At 44.9% G+C, this 22,262-nt stretch overlaps 1 protein-coding gene across 8 annotated transcripts in view; it reads left to right on the top strand.

The window, feature by feature from the left end:
* The first annotated feature begins 21,547 nt into the window (after positions 1 to 21,547).
* The window catches only part of diaph2 (diaphanous-related formin 2), a 563,702-nt gene continuing 562,987 nt past the window's right edge, over positions 21,548 to 22,262 (top strand). For 6 of the 8 annotated variants that reach the window (XM_061787877.1, XM_061787869.1, XM_061787876.1 and 3 more), the window contains exon 1: positions 21,548 to 21,695. The gene's annotated coding sequence lies outside the window, so the exon portion shown is untranslated. Of the gene's footprint in view, positions 21,696 to 21,724; positions 21,877 to 22,262 lie in introns of those variants that run through there. The other 2 variants (XM_061787870.1, XM_061787871.1) reach the window with 2 other exon arrangements.

The following is a 22,262-nucleotide window of genomic DNA, read 5'->3' on the forward strand; positions in this document are numbered from 1 at the left end:
AATAAGAATCCTCATCAAAGAAAGATGTTGGGGCTTAATAAGCCATTGCCAAGTGGCCAAAGACTGTGGAGTGCATAGAAAAAGAAATACTACCAAGAATTTATGAAAAAAAATTGTTTTTGATTATGCATGTGTTGAAAGCCAATGAGTTTTTTGTAAGATAGTGAGGAAAACAGAATTAACAACTATGGTATGAATCCACGTCACTCCTGACATTTCAGGAGATACAGTATTTACAGTTTCTTTTGTGAGTCTGTTATGTTATTTTTACACCCTGACTTCTCCCAGTATACCCATAAACATGGTTTTTGTTTTGAGCTACAGCCCTCCGTCTTGAGTCACAAGTTTTTATTGCGCAATAATACTAGGAAGTCATATTAGTGCGCGTGACAGAGTGCATTGTAATGACGGTGTAATAGTAATGTAATTACCAGTGGATTTTGCTCTTACCAAGTTATATCTTGACCTATAGCAAATTTCACTTCAATGTTTCGTCATGCGCCTCAAATAGATGTGTTTACCATATAAATTGGACAAGCAGATTTTTACCCCATCGCCCACCTTATGTCATTGATGTTTTTGAAGCGTAATAAGCTTTGCAAGGGCCCTTTTTTTCCTTCCTCTTATTGTTTCTCCAATTGTCTTCTCCAAAAATAGTACGTGGGGATGTTGGTGATGTCCCTCAATTCAAGCCTTAATGAAAGGTTTTCTTTGCTGTTAGGAAGCAGCTCCTTCACATCACCATTGTAAGAAACAAGAGGTGCAGAAATGAGCTCCCCTTCTGTGAGCCCACCACACCCCCCAAAATTTCCTGTCTCTTTGCTCATCAGGTGGTGTGCAGTGATTTGAAGGTGCTAAATCGTTGAAACTGTAGCGTATATGGGGTTAAATAAAGACATAATTAATTTAGAAGAAAATAATAAGCCGGAAATGATGCCTGCATTACTGCATAATTTTAAGTTAAGCGTTATAAATCAAGCTTTTTATACCACGTCGCTTTTTAGATGTACAAAATTTAGGAGAACGCGACGACAAACCTTTTATCCTACATGAATGAGATAAGAGTTCTCGATAACCACAGGTCCTTTGTCGAACCCAAACACACACAAATTATACAGGTAGTGAATTTTTATAGAAAATTTAATGAGATCTAACATGACGCAAGATTTCACGTCAGAGCAGCGCACAATGAAGGTTCAAACCAGCAGGAAAAAGCCCTTTGCGGTGCTGTAGGCAAGCTAAAGTTTATTGTTTCACCAGCAGTGATCAAGAGGGAACATGCTATCTTGATGCATGTTCGCTAACAGTTTCCTAGCTCAGCTGAGCTAACAAGCTTCCGGTTTACCAGGAGCTCCGTAAAGGTATGAGCGTCCGAGAGGTGGCACTCGAGGACAAACCGAAGCCTTCCGGGAAGACGAAGCCTTAAGTAAAAAAAACAAAAAACAAATGGCAGTCTGCTTTGAGCTTTTCAGTACGAAGCAAAGATGACGACCGTTACGGGTGTCATATATATATATATATTTTTTTTTTTCAAACACAAACCCACTTGTGGTCATTTTTCTTTGTGTATATTTAGAGGCCCCTTTCGAGTTCAAGGACGATGACATCAACTATGTTTTTTATTTGGCCAAAGTTCCTGGAGCTAATAAAAATAAATGCATGTGCTCAGATTTTGTGCATATTTTGAGTGAACTCTCCCTCCCCTTCTCTCAATCTCTCTCTCTCTGTCTCTCTCTCTCTCTCTCTCTCAGCACTATAAACGTTTGACCTCGCAGGGCAGCCCAATTTGATGGTAAATGGTTGTCATTTGGAGCGGCACGCCTCATGAAGCCACCCTCTTTTATTACCACTCGTGTTTAGGCCCCCGCTGATCACCACGTGGCAGCAGTGCTTGACTAATTCAATGGCCTCCAGCGCATGGAAAAACATTGTAGATTTCAGTGATGAGAATTATGCAGTTTTTCAGAGTGAGGCCATTTTTTTGTTCTCAGATTGAAGTGGGCAAGCAAAACCGGGGTCAAAACTTTCAGTGCTTGACATGTCCTCTGGAATCAGCTATGTCTGACTGCGTTTCTCCCATTTCATCGTAATAGCGAATACAGTAGCAAGCAGCAGCTCCACTGGTCCATGCTGATAAGATGACATGGAATTATACTGTATGGACGCAGGAAATGTTGTGAATGAGGGGTAAGGACTGATAGTCATGATATGAAAAGAGCATTGGAAGGCAACACAATGGTGGTTCAGTTTCTGTGATCATTTGTATGCTTGCCTATCCGTGTCACATTCTACAACCACCAGCAAAAAAAAAAAAGAAGATTTATTTATTTATTTGTTTTTAATGTGAGACCCTAAATTTTTTTTCTGTTGTCCACCAATTATCAAGAGTCCCATACCCAAAGCCAGAAATCTTGCGAGGTCAAAGGCAACATGACATAATACACAGTGACCCACACATACTTTTGCACTTTGCTTCACCCCATATTGCACTGACGGTGACACATATACTCTACTCCTGACACTCCATCGCATGTTTTCTTACAAAATCCCACTGCTTACTTCTATTTACAATATTAATCATGCTCCACATCCTGCATCCAAGACTTTAAGCAGCATTTTTAATAACTACCTTACTGTTTAAAAACACATTTTAAGCAGAGCTTTCAAGCTGCATGTTTAAAAACAATAATTATTGAAGCTGCAAGCAAGATTGCACCCCCCCATCCCATGCCAGATGGGGGTTCACAAAATTAGGGTTGTGTGCAGTACTGTGGACTCAGTGTAAGTATAGAAACAATATAATTGTAATAACAGACAGTAGTTAAGCTTTGCGAAAGCATTATCCATTGATTTTGTCGTCTGTAAATCCAAGGTAGACCAACAGTAATAGGGCTTCCCACTGGGAAAAAAAATAAAATCCTCTCATGCTTCCTGTCCTGGAGCTGCCCTCTTCCTCTGCAGGCGCAAAAGCACAACCTGCTGTTTCTCTGGCACTGAGCAGCAGAGGTGGAGTGGCTCCGTTTGAACAACTAAAAATAGACACCCAGTATCACCCCTCATCTTGTTGAATTGGGCAATGTGGGCAAATTGCTGTCCAGAACCAGCTAACAAAGTAATTCCAGATGGCATGTCATGGAAAAGTGTTTCAGTGTGTGTTTTTCACCTTGGACTCAAAGTTGTGATTTGGAGAGGGTAGCAACCATACATTGACGATAGAACAAAACGTGGCTTATGGCTCTGTGTGTTAAAATAAAAAAATAAATAAAAACAGCATGGCCTACATGCTGCATTTGGCAGGTAATCGATCATGGAGTTCAAACCAATAGAGACCTCTTAAACCCAGACTGCATACCAGGCAAACTGCAAGAGTGTCTGATTGTCTATTGTGCATTTTCTTTCCCCAACAGCACTAAAAAGCAAAGCAACATTGATCCAAAATAAACTTCACAACTTACATACGTAGGTTTACAATATTGCTCAATTCACTTACACGGACATTTTTTGTTAGACATAGTTTAGTGCAGGATGCTGCAGTAACCGCGGACCAAAGATCATCAAAGGACGTTAGACATTGTTAATGGTACAGGCTAAAAAGATGGCCCAATTTCTTATTCATAGCAACAATGCGTCCTTTGATAATCCTACGTTCAGACTCACGTCCCAAGCAAGAGTTTGAGCACGGGGTTATTTATACACAATCAACGTGCATTCGCTTTATTTGCACCACACTGATATGTTCCTCCCACCCCTTCTCCTCATCAGCGGGTTGTCGGCACGCTCATGTCCGGCAATGGTGTGCTGTGAGCGGCTACGGCCAGTGCGACAAGTCAACCCAGCTGGTTTGTTTAAAACTAATGCGCTGACGGAATCAACAGGACCTTTGCAGACAAGTAGTGCACTCTATTTTGTCTCATTTATTACAATGTAGCAGAAGTCATTTTTGCACCTCAATTAAATAACTAAATCTTTTTTTTCTACTGCTTTATGCATAAAATAGGTCAAAATTAGTCTGTGATATGGTTTCAATTTAACATCTACAGTATGTGGCTTGTTGATGGAATGCAAAAGGCAGTGAACGGCATGAGGCGTGCAAAACGGGATGATTTGAAATTTCAACGCAACTGAACGGCAACACAGCATTTCCGGGTTTTAAGCGAGCCAGTCTCAGCCATATAAATACAGTCTATAAGAATACATATAGTATTTTGTGTTTTACAACAATACATAACTAAATTTGGAATTTTTTATGTCACTGTGAATGAAATAGCTAAGATTGCATTCGTCATCATTGATGAACGTCGCAGCACATTCAATTCAAATGAATTGGAGCGGCCCCTCCTTGAGCCGTCACCTTATTGTGGTGGAGGGGTTTGTGTGTTCCAATGATCCTAGGAGCTAAGTTGTTTGGGGCTTTATGCCCATGGCAGAGTCCCCCATGACAGACAGGTCCTAGGTGAGGGACCAGAAAAAGTACCGCTCAAAGACCCCTTCTGATGACGACAAATATTGGATCTCGTTTTCCCTCGCCCGGTCGCGGGTCACCGGGGCCCCCTCTGGAGCCAGGCCTGGTGATGGGGCTCAAAGGCAAGCGCCTGATGGTCGGTCCTGTACCCATGGGGCCCGGCCGGGCACAGCCTGAAAGGGTAACGTGGGTCCTCCTTCCCATGCGCTGTATTTATATGTAGGAGGGGCCATAGGGCTCGGGTCCAATGTGAGCTGGGCGGTGGCCGAAGGCAGGGACCTTGGCAATCTGATCCTCCACCAAGGCCTCCCTTTGTCAACGATTCTGTTCATAAGTTTTATGGACAGAATTTCAAGGCGCAGCCAAGGCGTAGAAGGGGTCCGGTTTGGTGGCCTCAGTATTGCATCTCTTCTTTTTGCAGATGATGTGGTTGTGTTGGCTTCATCAAGCCGTGATCCCCAATTCTCACTGGAGCGGTTTGCAGCCCAGTGTGAAGCGGCTGGGATGAAAATCAGCACCTCCAAATCTGAGACCATGGTCCTCAGTCGGAAAAGGTTGGTGTGCCATGAGATCTTGCCCCAAGTGGAGGAGTTCAAGTATCTGTCATATGTGTGTGTGTTCCGGGTTTTGTCTTCCCCCCCTGTTTCACACACACCTGCTCATGTGAGCATCTTCATCACCTGTGCCTCGTTCACCCTAATTGCCCCTTGTATATAACCTCGTGTCTCATTTCCTCTCGTTGCCAGTTCGTTGTACCTTGTCGTCGCCTTCCAGCATTCCTTGTTTCCACGTCATAGATTCACAGTAAGACCTGACCCTGTTCCGATTATCGACCTTGTCTCTTTGCCTCATGTTTTTGGATACTGTTGCCTCTCTTGGATTGCCTGCCTGTGTATCGACCTATGCCCGTCTATTAAACCTCTCTTTTTGGAAACTGTCAATTTGTTTTGGAGTCGTGCATTTTTGGGTCCTATCCTCTGTTCCGTTCATGACAGAACGAACTGGCCAGAACATGGACCCAGCAGACTCAGACCCGGTGCGCAAAGCCCTTCAAGAGCAGGGTCAACGCCTCGCGAAGCAGGATGAGCAGATTGCCGCCCTCCACCTTCATCTAGAGGGACTGTCAAGGAATCAGGACAATATGATGAGACAGGTGGCCTCGCAGTTTGAACTTCTTTTGAAATTTTTTCAAGAGAAGGAACCAGTGGGCACCACACCCAGTACTGCCACGGTATTTCCGTGTGAAGTAGTCACCATGCAGCCACCTGCCACCTCCGCTGCTGTCTGCCCACAGCTCTCTCGACCGGAGAGGTTCTCTGGAGAATCTGGGAACATTAAGCCGTTCATCACGCAGTGCGAACTCCACTTTGAACTGCAGGCAGCCGCCTTCCCCATCGAGCGGGCAAAGATCGCATTCGTCATTTCCCACCTGACTGGTCGTGCGGAGGCGTGGGCTACTGCTGAATGGAGCCGCAATTCCGCCGCGTGTCATTCATGGGCTTTTTTCGTCAAGACTATGGAGCAAATTTTTCAATTTTCCACTCCTGATCGTGAGGCAGCTCGCTCCCTTGTCACCTTACAACAAGGCAAGCGCAGGGTGTCAGATTACGCGATTGAGTTTCGCATTCTAGCAGCTGAGACTCATTGGAATAATCGGGCGCTACTCGATGCCTTTTTTCAAGGACTATCCCCCGCCGTCAAGGATCATTTAGTCCCGCTAGACCTGCCACCCGACTTGGACACTCTCATCGCTCTCGCCCTCAAGATCGACAGAAGGCTTTTGGATCGCGAGCTGGATGGAGATCGGCGGAGGGATGCTTCACCGCGCACTTGGAGGACGAGCCTCGGTGACAAGCCAAACCAAGGCAGATTCCCTGCTGCCAGTCTCAATCCACTGGCTAGCGTCACCACGGATGAGCCCATGCAACGGGGCAGGTTCCGTCTCTCCTCTGAGGAACGTCAACGCCGGCTGAGGGAAGGGCGGTGCTTCTACTGCGGTCAGTTGGGTCATTCCGTGAGCAACTGTCACGTCAAAGTTGCCGGTGCCGGTAGCCAGGGCACGGGAGAGGTGAGTCTGAATTTCATTAAGGAAGACCCTACACGGGTTCTTCCTAAAGTGACACTATGTTCTCCTGATCAAGAAATTCATACACCTGTTTTAATTGACTCTGGTTCTCATGCAAACTTACTCAACTCCATCCTTGTTAGACGTATGCACCTTAGAACCTTTGGAATAAAACGCCACCGCAACACCTATGCTGCAGACGGCAGTTTTATGGGCAAGATCACTCACCGCACCCAAACACTCACATTGACATTCCCTGATTCTCACTCGGAACGTATTAGTTTTCATGTTTTTGACGCCATAAATCATGACGTAATCTTAGGGAACCCATGGTTGAAATTACATAACCCCCACATTGACTGGTCCTCTGGGCAGGTTGTGTCATGGGGCAGCAATTGCGCCCGGAACTGTTTCAAGCCGCCACGTGATGTTCAGGGTCATGTTTCTAAGGACACTCCACAGACCCCATCTGCGGATCCTGATTTATCTCAAGTGCCCACCTGTTATCAGGATATTAAAGATGTTTTTTCCAAGTCCAAGGCCAAATCCCTTCCACCCCACAGACCTTATGACTGTGCTATTGACTTGCTGCCTGGAACCACACCCCCACGAGGGAGGTTGTTCTCTCTTTCAGGGCCGGAACACAAGGCCATGAAGGAATACGTAGAAGAATCACTGGCAGCCGGGATCATTCGCCCATCTTCATCCCCTGCGGGAGCAGGATTTTTCTTCGTGGACAAGAAAGACAAGACCCTGCGACCCTGTATCGATTACCGGGGTCTCAATGAGATCATGGTAAAAAACAGGTACCCTCTTCCTCTCATCTCCACCGCCTTTGAGTTCCTGGAGGGAGCCAAGATTTTCACAAAACTGGACTTAAGAAATGCATATCATCTAGTCAGGATAAGGGAGGGGGATGAATGGAAAACAGCATTTAACACACCAACGGGACATTATGAATATTTGGTAATGCCTTTTGGGCTTACTAACGCTCCAGCTGTTTTCCAGAACCTTGTCAACGATGTCCTGCGCGACATGTTGAATGTTTATGTTTTTGTTTATTTAGATGATATTCTGATATTCTCCCCGGATGAGGAGACTCACATTATTCATGTCCGCTCTGTTTTGCAGCAGTTACTGCAGAATCAACTCTATGTCAAGGCTGAGAAATGTGAGTTCCACCAGGCATCCGTTTCTTTTTTGGGTTTCGTCCTGGCTCAAGGTGAAGTCAAGATGGACCCTTGCAAAGTCGATGCCATTATTATTTGGCCTACTCCCACGTCACGCAAAAATGTACAAAGGTTCTTAGGGTTCGCAAACTTCTAGAGGAAATTCATCAGGAATTTCAGTTCTATAGCCTCTCCTTTGCATGATCTTACCTCGCCACACAAACCTTTTGTATGGAACCCGCTTTGTCATGCAGCTTTTCAAAAACTTAAGTCGAGCTTTACCTCCGCTCCCATCCTTACTTTGCCAGATCTCAAACAGCAGTTTGTGGTAGAAGTCGATGCGTCTGATGCCGGAATAGGAGCAGTGCTCTCCCAGAAGTCTCTCAAGGATGAGAAGTTACATCCTTCTGCGTTTCTCTCCAAAAAATTGACCCCAGCTGAAAAAAATTATGACATTGGCGACCGTGAACTGTTGGCAGTCAAGGTGGCTTTGATGGAGTGGAGGCACTGGCTAGAGGGGGCACATACTCCGTTTTTAGTATGGACAGATCACAAGAACCTTGAATATATTAAAACTGCCAAAAGATTAAATGCGAGGCAGGCTAGATGGGCTCTTTTCTTCTCTAGATTTAATTTTACGTTATCATACCGACCGGGTTCTAAAAATGGTAAGCCAGATGCTTTGTCACGCATTTTCTCCGAGGAGAGTTCTTTGTCCGACCCTAAGACTATTTTGCCTAAGTCATGCTTCATTTCCGCTTTTGTTTGGGACATTGAGACTGCGGTTGAAGGGGCTCTGAAAGACACTCCTAGCCCTGAAGATTGCCCCGAGAACAGGCTTTACGTGGTTCCGACCTTAAGGGGAAAAGTCATCCACTGGGCTCACACGAACCGAACGGTATGTCACCCAGGCATTTCCAAGACGCTATCAGTGGTCGAACAGCGCTTTTGGTGGCCTAATGTTAGGAGGGATGTTAGCGATTACGTCAATGCTTGCCAGGTATGTGCTGCTAACAAGGCCTCTCATCAACGTCCTTCTGGGGAGTTGCGACCCCTGCCAATACCACAACATCCTTGGTCAGAGATTTCCGTAGACTTTGTTACAGGATTACCGGCCTCTAAAGGCAATACCACCATTCTTACAGTTGTTGACAGGTTCTCTAAGATGGCGCACTTCATTACACTTCCAAAACTCCCCTCAGCTAAAGACACTGCCGAGCTAATGATTAATCAGGTTTTTAAGTTCCATGGTTTCCCCAAGAATGTGGTGTCTGATAGGGGTCCCCAATTCATTTCGCAATTTTGGAAGGAGTTTTGTAAACTCATAGGTGCTACCGTCAGTCTGTCATCCGGGTTTCATCCTGAAACCAACGGCCAAACCGAGAGGCTGAACCAGGACCTGGAGACGGGGCTTCGATGTCTCGCTTCACAGGAGCCGCGATCCTGGTCTCAGAAACTGGATTGGGTCGAATTCTCCCACAATTCCCTCCCCTCTGCATCCACTGGTCTATCGCCTTTTCACGTTGTGCATGGTTACCAACCATCTCTGTTTCCTGCCATAGCCCCAGAATCCACAGTTCCAGCGGCATTAACCTTGGTGAGACGCTGTAGGAGGACCTGGGAGCGAGCCCGCCAGATGCTGCTGCGCCAGGGACGGTCCTACAAAGCCGCTGCTGACCGTCGGAGGACACCGGCCCCGAACTACAAAGTGGGTCAGCGAGTTTGGCTTTCGACCAAACATATTCCACTCCGGGTGGAGTCCAAGAAGCTCGCTCCCAGGTTCGTTGGGCCCTTCCCCATCACAAAAATAATCAACCCTGTCACTGTGAAGCTGAGGCTCCCAAGGTCTATGCGGGTCCACCCTACTTTTCACGTCAGCCTACTCAAGCCAGCCCGGGAGTCCCCTCTGGTCCCGCCTTCCAGGCCCCCTCCTCCCCCCCGGTTTGTGGATGGGGGCCCTGTCTTCTCTGTGAAGCGGCTGTTGTCATCTCGTCGGAGGGGCAGGGGGTTTCAATATCTGGTGGACTGGGAGGGCTATGGGCCTGAGGAGCGTTCCTGGGTACCGTCTGCGTTTATCGTGGATGATTCGCTCATTCGGGACTTCCACGTTGCGCATCCAGGGGCCCCAGGGCCGTCTGGGGCCGGCCGTTAAGGGGGGGGTACTGTCATATGTGTGTGTGTTCCGGGTTTTGTCTTCCCCCCCTGTTTCACACACACCTGCTCATGTGAGCATCTTCATCACCTGTGCCTCGTTCACCCTAATTACCCCTTGTATATAACCTCGTGTCTCATTTCCTCTCGTTGCCAGTTCGTTGTACCTTGTCGTCGCGTTCCAGCATTCCTTGTTTCCACGTCATAGATTCACAGTAAGACCTGACCCTGTTCCGATTATCGACCTTGTCTCTTTGCCTCATGTTTTTGGATACTGTTGCCTCTCTTGGATTGCCTGCCTGTGTACCGACCTATGCCCGTCTATTAAACCTCTCTTTTTGGAAACTGTCAATTTGTTTTGGAGTCGTGCATTTTTGGGTCCTATCCTCTGTTCCGTTCATGACAGTATCTTGGAGTCTTGTTCACAAGTGAGGAAAGAATGGAGCTGGAGATTGACAGGCGGATCGGTGCAGCGTCTGCAGTGATGCGGACTTTGTATCGGTTCGTTGTGGTGAAGAAGGTGCTAAGCCAAAAGGCGAAGCTGTCAATTTACCGGTCGATTTATGTTCCGACCCTCACCTAAGGTCACGAGCTGTGGGTCGTGACCGAAAGAACAAGATCATGGATACATGCGGCCAAAAGTAGTTTCCTCCGCAGGGTGTCCGGGCTCTCATTTAGAGATAGGGTGAGAAGCTCGGTCATTCGGAAGGAGCTTAGAGTAGAGCCGCTTCTCCTCCACATTGAGAGGAGCCAGATGAGGTGGCTGGGCACGTCCAACCGGGAGGAGATGACCCACGACACGCTGGAGAGACTATGTCTCCCAGCTGGCCTCAGAACGCCTCGGGATCCCCGCGGAAGAGCTGGGTGAAGTGGACCTCGGATAAGCGGAAGAAAATGGATGGATGGATGGATAGTTAGACCCCTTTGTGTTTTTCTCTATAGATCCCTCGTAGATTTCATTAAATATTCTATAAAATTCCACACCTTGTTGTGTTTTGTGTGTGTTTTGAGTTTAATAAGGAAACCTCTGTAATCTAGGACTCGTATTTCCTAAATGTAGCAACCTTCAGATTATGAGGCTGACAAGAGGTTTTTCGTCACTTTTTCCTAAATTTTATACATATAAAAAAGAAACGTGGTGCCCTTTCAAGACAAAGTTAGTTTGACTCTAACATTAAACGTCTATCGGACTAAGCTGGAATGAACACAAGCGTTCACGTTCAACACATTATTTTTTTTAAATAAATTACGTTTTAGCCAATGCCAATATACGCTACACAGTGCATTTAAATACAGATAGACTTCATCCAAATAACTCCGTATACTTTTGTGCTCAACTGAGCATGGTTTTTCTATCTATCCATCCATCCATTTCCTGTACCGCTTATCCTATCCTCCTATCACAGCTATATTCGGGCGAGAGGCGGGGTGTATCCTGAACCGGTCGCCAGGCAATCGCAGGGCACATAGAAAAAAACAACCATTCGCACTCACGTTCACACCTACGGCCAATTTAGAGTCTTCAAGTAACCTATCATGCATGTTTTGGGGACGTGGGAGGAAACCGGAGTACCCGGAGAAAACCCACGCAGGCACGGAACTCGCAAACTCCACACGGCCAGGCCAGAATTTGAACCCTGGTTCTTAGAACTGTCAGGCAGATATGCTAACCAGTTGTCCACCGTGCCGCCATGGTTTATCTAGAGAGTGAAAAAGAGAAATGTGTGTTGGTTCTCACAAGTTACGTATGTTATCCTGTATTTTCTAACATCACAATACATATCACAGAGTTAAAGAAAGTCGCAGTGTCATTTTTTTCCCAATATTGTGCAGCCCAATTCCAAAACCTCCCATAATGCTTTATACTTCTTGCCTAGCATTACTATATTATAAAGCCGAGTACACACATGCAGTGTACCAATAAATGGGCCAATTGTTAGCCCAATTCCCCCATTCCGATCAAAGTCAGCAAATAGGGCCCTATTATCGTTTGTCTCTAAAATATTATATTGACCAATTATCCTGTGCGTGAACTGTGTTTAGAGTGATATATTTTGCCTCCCTGATCTGTTTTGAAAATGGTCGAGCTGGCAATCATATTTTAAACCTGTTCAATATTTACGATGGTATATCCATATGTGTGTGGTGAGTACCGAGGTCAGCCTTCTTCTTCTTCTTCTTCTTCTTTGTATTTTGAGGCAGTGTGGATGGCCTGTGGCACCATGCTTCCTATCACAGGACAGGTCACAAGCCAGACTGTACTGTGTTTGTCATCTCGAGTACACCACACATTAGAAGAGCTGTAAGAGCACAACATTATTGTCATATGTGAGGTAATCCCGCTCCCTTAACTGTCATCTTATTGTGGTGGAGGGGTTTGTGTGTCCCGATGATCCTCGGAGCTAAGTTGTCTGGGGATTCACACCTCTGGAAGGGTCACCCATGGCAAACAGGTCTAGGTGTGGGACCAGACAAAGTATGGCTCATAACACCCCTTATGATGATAAACATGTAAATAGACATGGTTTTCCCTTGCCCGATCACTGGTCACTGGGGCCCCTCTCTGGAGCCAGGCCTGGAGGTGGGGCTCGAAGGCAAGCGCATGTTGGCCGCGCCTACACCCATGGGGCTCGGCTGGGCATAGCCTGAAGAGGCATACTGGTTCCCCCTTCCCATGGGCTCACCACTTGTGGGAGGGGCCAAGGGAGATAAGCAAAAGTAGATGGATAGATGTGGGGTACCAGTAATCACATTTTGAATACTGCTCAAGACTTTACACATATTGATGCGTGTAGCAGCCTGAAGAGAACATGCTCTTTGCTCCTCTGACAGCCGCATAGACCATTTCTATACTTAGACCGAAAAGATAAAAGGGACTTCTAAATTATTAATGCACTCCAAGACTATACTGGAAAGTGAAAGAGTTCACTTGGGGAAAACTCTTCCGATAAAGTTGTACATCTGGCAGTTTAGTATCAATGTCTTGCAAAACATACATCTGGCATGTTGTTTCTTTTGTTCTTTTGCCATAATTCAACAATTAATGTACAGTAAATGTGTAAAAAACCATATCTCATGTATTACCTTTTAATAGTATATTTTACTTCAAAAAATATGTATTGCACTGATCTTGGTCATATCCTGAACGCTCATCTGGGAGACAGAAGACCAACTGAATAGTTTTTTTTCTGGAGAGAAGAAAAACAGGAGTGAAAATCAATAAAAACAAGCCAATCTCAAAAACATTAGCATGAAGCAGCAGGGACAAGCACGACCCTGTTGCAGATTTTTTTTTTAATGCAATTATTGACTTACTTTGTCAACTTCTCCTCTGGCAATGTCATACAAAACAAAGTTTTTGCCCCCTTCTCAAATTTTTTTAAATTTTATTTTTTGCATAGTTTCCACTTTAATGTTTAAGATCATCAAATACATATAAATGTCGGACACCAATAATACAAATAAACATTAAATGTAATTTTTTAACAGTGACTTTATTTAAGGAAAAATAAACTGTTCCAAGCTACCTGGCCCTGTGTGAAAAGATAATTGGCCTCTAAACCTAATAACTGGTTGGCCCTCAGCAGCAACAACTGAAATCAAACATTTTCCATAATTTTCCGGCAATGAGTCTTTCACATCTCTGTGGAGATATTTTGGCCCACTCTTCCTTGTAGAATTGTTCTAATTCAGAAACACTGAAGGGTTTTCAAGCATGAACAGCCATTTTAAAGTCATGCCACAGCATTTCAATCAGATTCAAATCCAGACCTGGATGAAGGTCACTCCAAAAGCTTTTTTTTTTTTTTAAAGCCATTCACAAGTTGACGAGCTGATGTGTTTTGGATCGTTGTCCTGCTGCAGAACTCAAGTGCGAGTCAGCTTGAGGTCACGAACTGATGGCCGAACATATTCCTTCAGGATTTCCTGCTAAAGAGCAGAATTCATGGTCCCATCAATCACAACGTCATTCAAGTCCTGAAGTAGAAAACAACACCATGTTAGACTGTTGGTATGATTGTCTTTTTCTGAAATGCCATGTTACATTTACGCTAAATGTAATGAGACACACACCTTCCAAAAAGTTTAACTTTCGTCTCGTCAGTCCATATTCTCCCCAAGATCTTGGGGAATCATTCAGGTTTTTTTTCTTTTGCAAAACTAAGACAAGCCTTTATGTTCATTTTGGTCAGCAGTGGTTTTCACCTCTGAACTCTGCCATGGATGCCATTTTTGTCCTGTCTCTTCGTTTTTGTTGATTCATGAACAGTGATCTTCCTTAACTGAGGCTTGGGAGGCCTGCAGTTGTTTAGATTTTGTCCTGGATTACTTTTTGACCTCCTGAATGATTTGTTGCTGTGCTCTTGGGGTAATTTCTGTAGGCCGGCCACTCCTGGGAATTAAAGTTCACCACTGTTCCATGTTTGCTCCATTTGTGGATAATGGCTCTCATTGTCGTTCGCTGGAGTCCTAAAGCCTTGGAAATGGCTTGCTAAACCTTTCCAGACTGATGGATTTCAATTGCTTTATTTCTCATCTGTCCTTGAATTTCTTTGGACCATGGCGTTTTGTTGCAGCATTTTGTGATCTTTTGGGTATCTTTTGTGAATTCGAGGAGTGAATTCGAAGTTGAGTTTTTGGAGTTGTGAGGAGGAACATTCAAATGAGTGCGTCATGATAGCAATATAACATAAGAATTGACCTACCAACAGAGTGGATTTTTTTCATGACCATGCACCACTTTAAAAACAAAATACTCTCTATCTCTGATGTACTTCAATATGTACTCCAACAGATGAGTGGGAGTGTTTGGCATCACTCTCAGTTAACAGCATGTTCAGCAAATTGCTGCTCAGGTTGCTCCACCTGCACACTGGCCCCCCAGGGTGTCTTGATCCTGCTGAGCACCCGGGCAGTCAGTTACCAGACATCTGGCAAGGAATTAACATGGATGTGGAGAATGTGGGAGTTTTTCAACAAACGTTACAAACTGTAATAAGAAATTCGCCGACAAACAAGGCACGGTGGACGACTGCCTCACAGTTCTGAGGACCGGGGTTCAATCCCCGGCCTTGCCTGTGTGGAGTTTGCATGTTCTCCCTGTGCCTGCATGGGTTTTTCCGGGCACTCCGGTTTCCTCCCACATCCCAAAAACATGCATGGTAGGTTAATTGACGACTCTAAATTGCCCGTAGGTGTGAATGTGAGTGTGAATGGTTGTTTGTTTGTATGTGCCCTGCAATTGGCTGGCAACCAGTTCAGGGTGTACCCCGCCTCCTGCCTGATGATAGCTGGGATAGGCTCCAGCACGCCCGTGACCCTAGTGAGGATGAGCGGTAAAGGAAATGGATGGATAGATGGATGGATGAATGCATTCATCCAAAAATTCAGAAAAGTAAGCAAAATGTAATCAAATATAATTAGTTATAATATTTTGAGAAAGTAATTGGAATAAGGTCACTGATGGTGTAGTGGTACACTCGCCTGACTTTGATGCCGGCAGCGTGGGTTCAGTTCCCACTCAGTGACGATATGAATGTGAGTGGGAATGGTTGTCCGTGTCTATATGTGCCCTGCGACTGACTGGCGACCAGTTCAGGGTGTAGTCCGCCTTTCGCCTGAAGTCAGCTGGGATAGGCTCCAGTGCCTCGCAGCCCTAACCAGGATAAGCGGTGATGAAAATGGAGTAATTGGAATAGTTACATTGCTATTACATTTTCAACAGGGCAACTTGTAATTGTTACCAACTACCTTTCCAAAGTAATCTTCCCAACACTGGTCTTTAGCTCTAGCTCAAAGTTATTCTTGTACACTATCTTCCCAGTACTAACTCTAAATTGTATGTTTGTCATCGCGAGACATCTTGATGCTTCATATAAGTAGGACAGCAACCGCAGTTTTAGTCAGACCATACCTTGTATACTGCTTTATTCCTCTTTCTTGAACGAACTCAACTAGAAAGACAGTTGTTTGTGTTAATTACAATATGATAAAATACTGGCATGACAATGTGAAAATTGCATACACGAACACCACACCCAAATATTCCACTTTTCAATAGTTACTCAAATACACTGCATATGAGTGAATACATGTTTCTGGTTCTTTAATTAATCAGGCAAGTTTACCAGCAGTCAGATATTACACAGTAAGCACTAAGTCAGACATTTTTTTTCTGGAGAGGAATAAATATTTTCCCATGGACGTGGTCAGTCATTCCAGTCAAATGATCTCTGGGAATATCATATTCCACTACCACAATAGCTCGGTGTGTTTAATTATAAACCCTGTGAGTGACCACGGACGAAGAGATATAAAAGGGTATGTCAACAGGGTCTCTTGCTATCGTAGTTCAAAACTGGACAACATTAGACGTAACACAGATGAGAAAGAGTATACAGTATGATAATACTAGAATAACAATAGTCCTCACCACATCTCCTTTTCAGAAATTTAAACACATTTTAATGATCATATTTTGTATTACACATAGTGCGTATCGCCAATCTAAGTTTATTTACTTCTAAGTACTCCTAAGTGCTGACTTGACTTGAAATTTGGAGCATTGTTGTTATTTACACGAGTTTCTAATTCATCTTTGAATTGGTCAACTGGCTCAGAAGGTGACCATTGTGTTCAGCGTTTTCCTGCAGTTAAGCAGTATAACTGATGTTAATAAGTGATTCTGCCACATTCCATGGCTGACTGAAATGCATTGGCTCTAGTGCTATTTTGTCACTGTCATAATAAATGTTCAGATTTTGTGAGGTGGTTTTTTTTCTTCAGAAAAAGACACACACACACATTAATTTAATTACAACAATAGAAGCTTCGGGACATAAGATAAAAACTGACTTTTTAATGCTTATATACAAAATCTAAATCATGGCTGTCACCCTCCCATAAAATATGAAATAAAAAAAACAAGTATATTTTTAGTTATTTGCCCTTTTCTGCTTGAGTGTCTGTGAGTTCTTTTATACACTCCTGGCTCTCCTAATAGAAGCAAGCAGGCTGCTGCCAACACTCGCAACCGAGCGAGGAGGAAGAGTAGGCGGCTCAACGCTGGCAGAAACATAATGGCAACCCACTGCTTGACAGATCCGCCCCTAAAACGAGCCAATTTTACCATGTCCCAAAATAGGCTGTGTAAATTAGTGATGGGCTCGGCAGTTCTTTTGAGTGTACTGAATCATTCGAATCAATTATTTAAAAAGATTTGTTCATAAGATTCGTTCAACGAATCATTCAGTTTTTTCATAAAATCATTCAAGTGCTTCCTCATTCAGTTAATGATCCATCGCTGAGGTTCACGTTCACTCAACACGTTCACCGAAGGACTATGCGTCGTTGTCACATATTGTGAACTAGGAAAGGCGGAGAGATTTGCAATTCAGCATTAAAATGACGATAGTACCATAGAAAATTTATTGCAGTAGACAGAGAGGATTATATATTTGTGTAAATTATGTACCGGTACATATATATGTCATTTTAAATTTCTTATTAATCTTTTCAAACCCCAAGATACTTGGGGATACCGTTGTGGTAAAGAAGGAGCTAAGCCGAAAGGCGAAGCTCTCGATTTACTGGTCGATCTACGTTCCTGCCCTCACCTATGGTCACGAGCTGTGGGTCGTGACCGAAAGAACAAGATCCGGATACAAGCGGATGAAATTAGTTTCCTCCACAGGGTGTCCAGGCTCTCCCTTAGACATAGGGGGAGAAGCTCAGTCATCCGGGAAGATCTCAGAGTAGAGCCGGTGCTCCTCCACATCGAGAGGAGCCAGATGAGGTGGCTGGGGCATCTGATTCGGATACCTCCCGGACGCCTCCCTGGTGAGGTGTTCCGGGTACGTCCCACCGGGAGGAGACCACGGGGACGACCCAGGACACGCTGGAGAGACTACATCCTTCGGCTGGCCTGGGAACACCTCGGGATCCCCCCGGAAGAGATGAATGAAGTGGCTGGGGAGAGGGAGGTCTGGGCGTCCCTGCTAAAGCTACTGCCCCCGCGACCCGACCTCGGATAAGCGGTAGAAAATGGATGGATGGATCTTTTCAAACAAATCTCCCACCTTAAACTCCCTTCTGCTGCCGCTTCAGTTTACCTTGCACTGGCGAATCTAACTTGCATGTCGGCCTCCTGTCCTCTTAGGACTTTATGTGTACTCTGTTAAGATTATGGAGACCCCATCCGACCCACCCCCCCGTGTGTTCTTGTTTTCATGCGCTTGACTGACTCAACATTAGCCGTTTGCTTGAAGAAACGGCTGCTAATGAAAGCTATCCCCGCGAGGACGTCAGGACTTGCGGTTAAAATCACTAATGAGTATGTTCACTGCGTAGCACGCCATTCCTTGCGCAAACGGATCACTCATCGTACGAGTACATCGCTCCTTAGCGGATCACAATGGACCGAATCACTCTTCAGTTCCTCAGTACACCAGTTCACTGAACGAATCACTCAGTTCACTAAAGTCCCTTCCCCGCCTGCACGGCACTGCCTGACACTGGCTGCTCATTGATTATTTGCTGAAGTGAGTGACAACGCTGGCGAATCGCAAATCATATGGCAGTACGTTTATTGAAGTCCCGCCCCCGCCTACACGCTGGCTGCTCATTGGTCACTCGCCGAAGATTTAGAAGTGAGTGACAGAACGCTTCAGCAGTTCCGTTTCCGCTCCCAACCGACTCGCTCGCTAGCTTGTCTCACGGTGGCAACCAAGCTAAAAGAACGAATCATTTCATAAACTGATGCAGCCCTGTAGGCCGGTACCAAGCCCGGATAAATGCAGAGGGTTGCGTCAGAAAAGGCATCCGGCTTAAAACTTTGCCAAACAAATATGAGCGTTCATCCAAAGAATTCCATACCGGATCGGTCGTGGCCCGTGTTAACAACGTCCGCCACTAGCGCCGTCAACCTGCAGGGAGCCGGTGGAAATTCAGCTACTGTGGGTCGAAGTCGAAGAGGTGGAAAGCGGGTTCTTCGGCAGAAAGAGAAGAAGAAAGCACAGAGCCTAGAACTGAATGTGGGGACTTTGAATGTTGGGACTATGACAGGAAAATCTCGGGAGTTGGTTGACATGATGATTAGGAGAAAGGTTGATATATTGTGTGTCCAGGAGACCAAGTGGAAAGGCAGTAAGGCTAGAAGTTTAGGGGCAGGGTTTAAATTATTTTACCATCGTGTATATGGGAAGAGAAATGGAGTCGGGGTTATTTTAAAAGAAGAGTTGGCTAAGAATGTCTTGGAGGTGAAAAGAGTATCAGATCGAGTGACGAGGCTGAAACTTGAAATAGAGGCTGTTATGTATAATGTGATTAGTGGCTATTCCGCACAGGTAGGATGTGACCTAGCGGTGAAAGAGAAATTCTGGAAGGAGCTATATGAAGTAGTGCTGAGCAACCCAGACAGAGAGAGAGTCATGATTGGTGCAGATTGTAATGGACATGTTGGTGAAGGAAATAGGGGTGATGAAGAAGTGATGGGTAAGTACGGTATCCAGGAAAGGAACTTGGAGGGACAGATGGTGGTAGACTTTGCAAAAAGGATGCAAATGGCTGTAGTGAACACTTTTTTCCAGAAGAGGCAGGAACATAGGGTGAGCTACAAGAGCGGAGGTAGAAGCACGCAGGTGGATTACACCTTGTGCAGATGATGTAATCTGAAGGAGGTTACCGACTGTAAGGTAGTGGTAGGGGAGAGTGTGGCTAGACAGCATAGGATGGTGGTGTGTAAGATGACTCTGGTGGTGAGGAGGAAGATTAAGAAGAAAAAGGCAGAGCAGAGAACCATGTGGTGGAAGCTTAGACAGGACGAGTGTTGTGCAGCTTTTCAGGAATAGGTGAGACAGGCTCTCGATGGACAGGAGAAGCTTCCAGAAGACTGGACCACTGCATCCAAGGTGATCAGAGAGGCAGGCAGTAGAGTACTTTGTGTATCTTCTAGCAGGAACCTCACAGTACAGGAAATCATACAAGGAAAAATGTTAGCTAAGAAGAAGTTGGACACTGAGAGAACCAAGGACAGGCGAAAGGAATACATTCAGATGCGACATAGGACAAAGGTTGAGGTGGCAAAGGCCAAACAAGAGGCATATGATGACATTTATGCCAGGTTGGACACTAAAGAAGGAGAAAAGGATCTATACAGGTTGGCCAGACAGAGGAATAGAGATGGGAAGGATGTGCAGCAGGTTAGGGTGATTAGGGATAGAGATGGAAATATGTTGACTGGTGCCAGTAGTGTGCTAGATTAGATGGAAAAAATACTTTGAGGAGTTGATGAATGAGGAAAATGAGAGAGAAGGGAGAGTGTAAGAGTCAAGTGGACCAGGAAGTGGCAATGATTAGTAAGGGGGAAGTTAGAAAGGCATTAAAGAGGATGAAAAATGGAAAGGCAGTTGGTCCTGATGACATTCCTGTGGAGGTATGGAATCATCTAGGAGAAGTGGCTGTGGAGTTTTTGACCAGCTGGTAGAATAGAATTCTAGCGTGTGAGAAAATACCTGAGGAATGGAGGAAAAGTGTGCTGTTGCCCATTTTTAAGAACAAGGGTGATGTGCAGAGCTGTGGGAACTATAGAGGAATAGAGTTGATGAGCCACACAATGAAGTTATGGGAAAGTGTAGTGGAGGCTAGACTCAGGACAGAAGTGAGTATTTGCGAGTAACAGTATGGTTTCATGCCTAGAAAGAGTACCACAGATGCATTATTTGCCTTGAGGATGTTGATGGAAACGTACAGAGAAGGTCAGAAAGAGCTACATTGTGTCTTTGACGATCTAGAGAAAGCCTATGACAGAGTACCCATAGAGGAACTGTGGTACTGCATGCAGAAGTCTGGAGTGGCAGAGAAGTATGTTAGAATAATACAGGACATGTACAAGGGCAGCAGAACAGTGGTGAGGTGTGCTGTAGGTGTGACAGACGAATTTAAGGTGGAGGTGGGACTGCATCAGGGATCAGCCCTGAGCCCCTTCCTGTTTACAGTGGTGATGTATAGGCTGACAGATGTGGTTAGAATGGAATCCCCATGGACGAAGATGTTTGCAGATGACATTGTGATCTGCAGTGAAAGCAGGGAGCAGGTGGAGGAACAGTTAGAAAGATGGAGGCATGCACTGGAAAGCAGAGGAATGAAGATTAGCCGAAGTAAAACAGAATATATGTGTATGAATGAGAGGGGTGGTGGTGGAAGAGTGAGGCTACAGGGAGAAGAGATAGCAAGGGTGGAGGACTTTAAATACTTGGGGTCTACCGTCCAGAGCAATGGTGACTGTGGTCTCCTTTAATACAGGGTTTTTTATGCTTTACAGTGGTAAACTTATTCTTACACTTGTAATAATGTCATGAGTCATCCATCCATCCTTTCTTTAATATGTGCACACAAGACAGTCCTTCATAATACACTATTATATAACTCGGTTGTAATCTTGACATACACGTTGCACAATCACTGATGCAATATGCGCGTGAGCGTGTGTGTGCGCGTGTGTGCGTGTGGAAGGGGGGGAAACACGGTACGTTAAATGGATTTTGTTGTCAGAGATTTCCGCACTACTTCCGGTGTGACGTCGCTATATCTCACAATTCCTGATATTTATAGATCTGTTCTTCTTTCTACGGCTTTGACTCGGCGCAATCCACTTGCTGTGAAATCAGATTTGAACCTCCTCGTTTACAGTACACACAACGACACTCCTCTAACCTTTTGACAGACACCACATCGGGCAAATAGCCGTCGGGTATCCAGCCCACCAACCATTAGGAATTGAGTGGGCGGGAGGTAGCGTGGGCCTGGCATTCATGTCTGGTTGCGCCGATCTTGACCAGGATGGGATACTGTGAGTTTTACTAGACACATTACTATATTTATCAATTTCATACTGTAACTTATTGTTTTGCCCTATTTACTCACGTGTACTATTAGCAATCAAGCATTTGACGTTCTAGTGGCGACGAAGTTCCATGTACGCTAACGTGGCTAGATTTACAGCTTTGCAAATTATTCCAGAAAGAACAACGGTGATTTTCGACTATTGTTACAATTGATATTAATTCTGATCAGTCTGGGTGATGCTACGTGGCTAATCGCCTCGGTCATAAAGGCTAAAAACTACTACCCTGTCTTCCTATTCGTCCTTTTTTATGGAATTAGTGTGGTCGTTACTATGTTACAGCTAACTTAAACGCCTTTTAAGTTAATTTCGTTAATCATGTAAACAGGGCTACGCTGACTGTTCTAACATAAACTAAAATGACTTGTTGTGAATTATTAGTCGCTTTTTCCAGTGCATTCTGCACTCACTGTATTTGGGTGTACTTTGAATACTAACCAGACTATTTGGGAAACTGGTTTTACGGGATTCCTATTTGTTTTAAAGTACCAGCTTTGCAAATTTTTTTTTTTT

Source organism: Phyllopteryx taeniolatus, chromosome 10 (genome assembly GCF_024500385.1).
Source record: "Phyllopteryx taeniolatus isolate TA_2022b chromosome 10, UOR_Ptae_1.2, whole genome shotgun sequence".
In the NCBI taxonomy this organism is placed as follows: domain Eukaryota; kingdom Metazoa; phylum Chordata; class Actinopteri; order Syngnathiformes; family Syngnathidae; genus Phyllopteryx; species Phyllopteryx taeniolatus.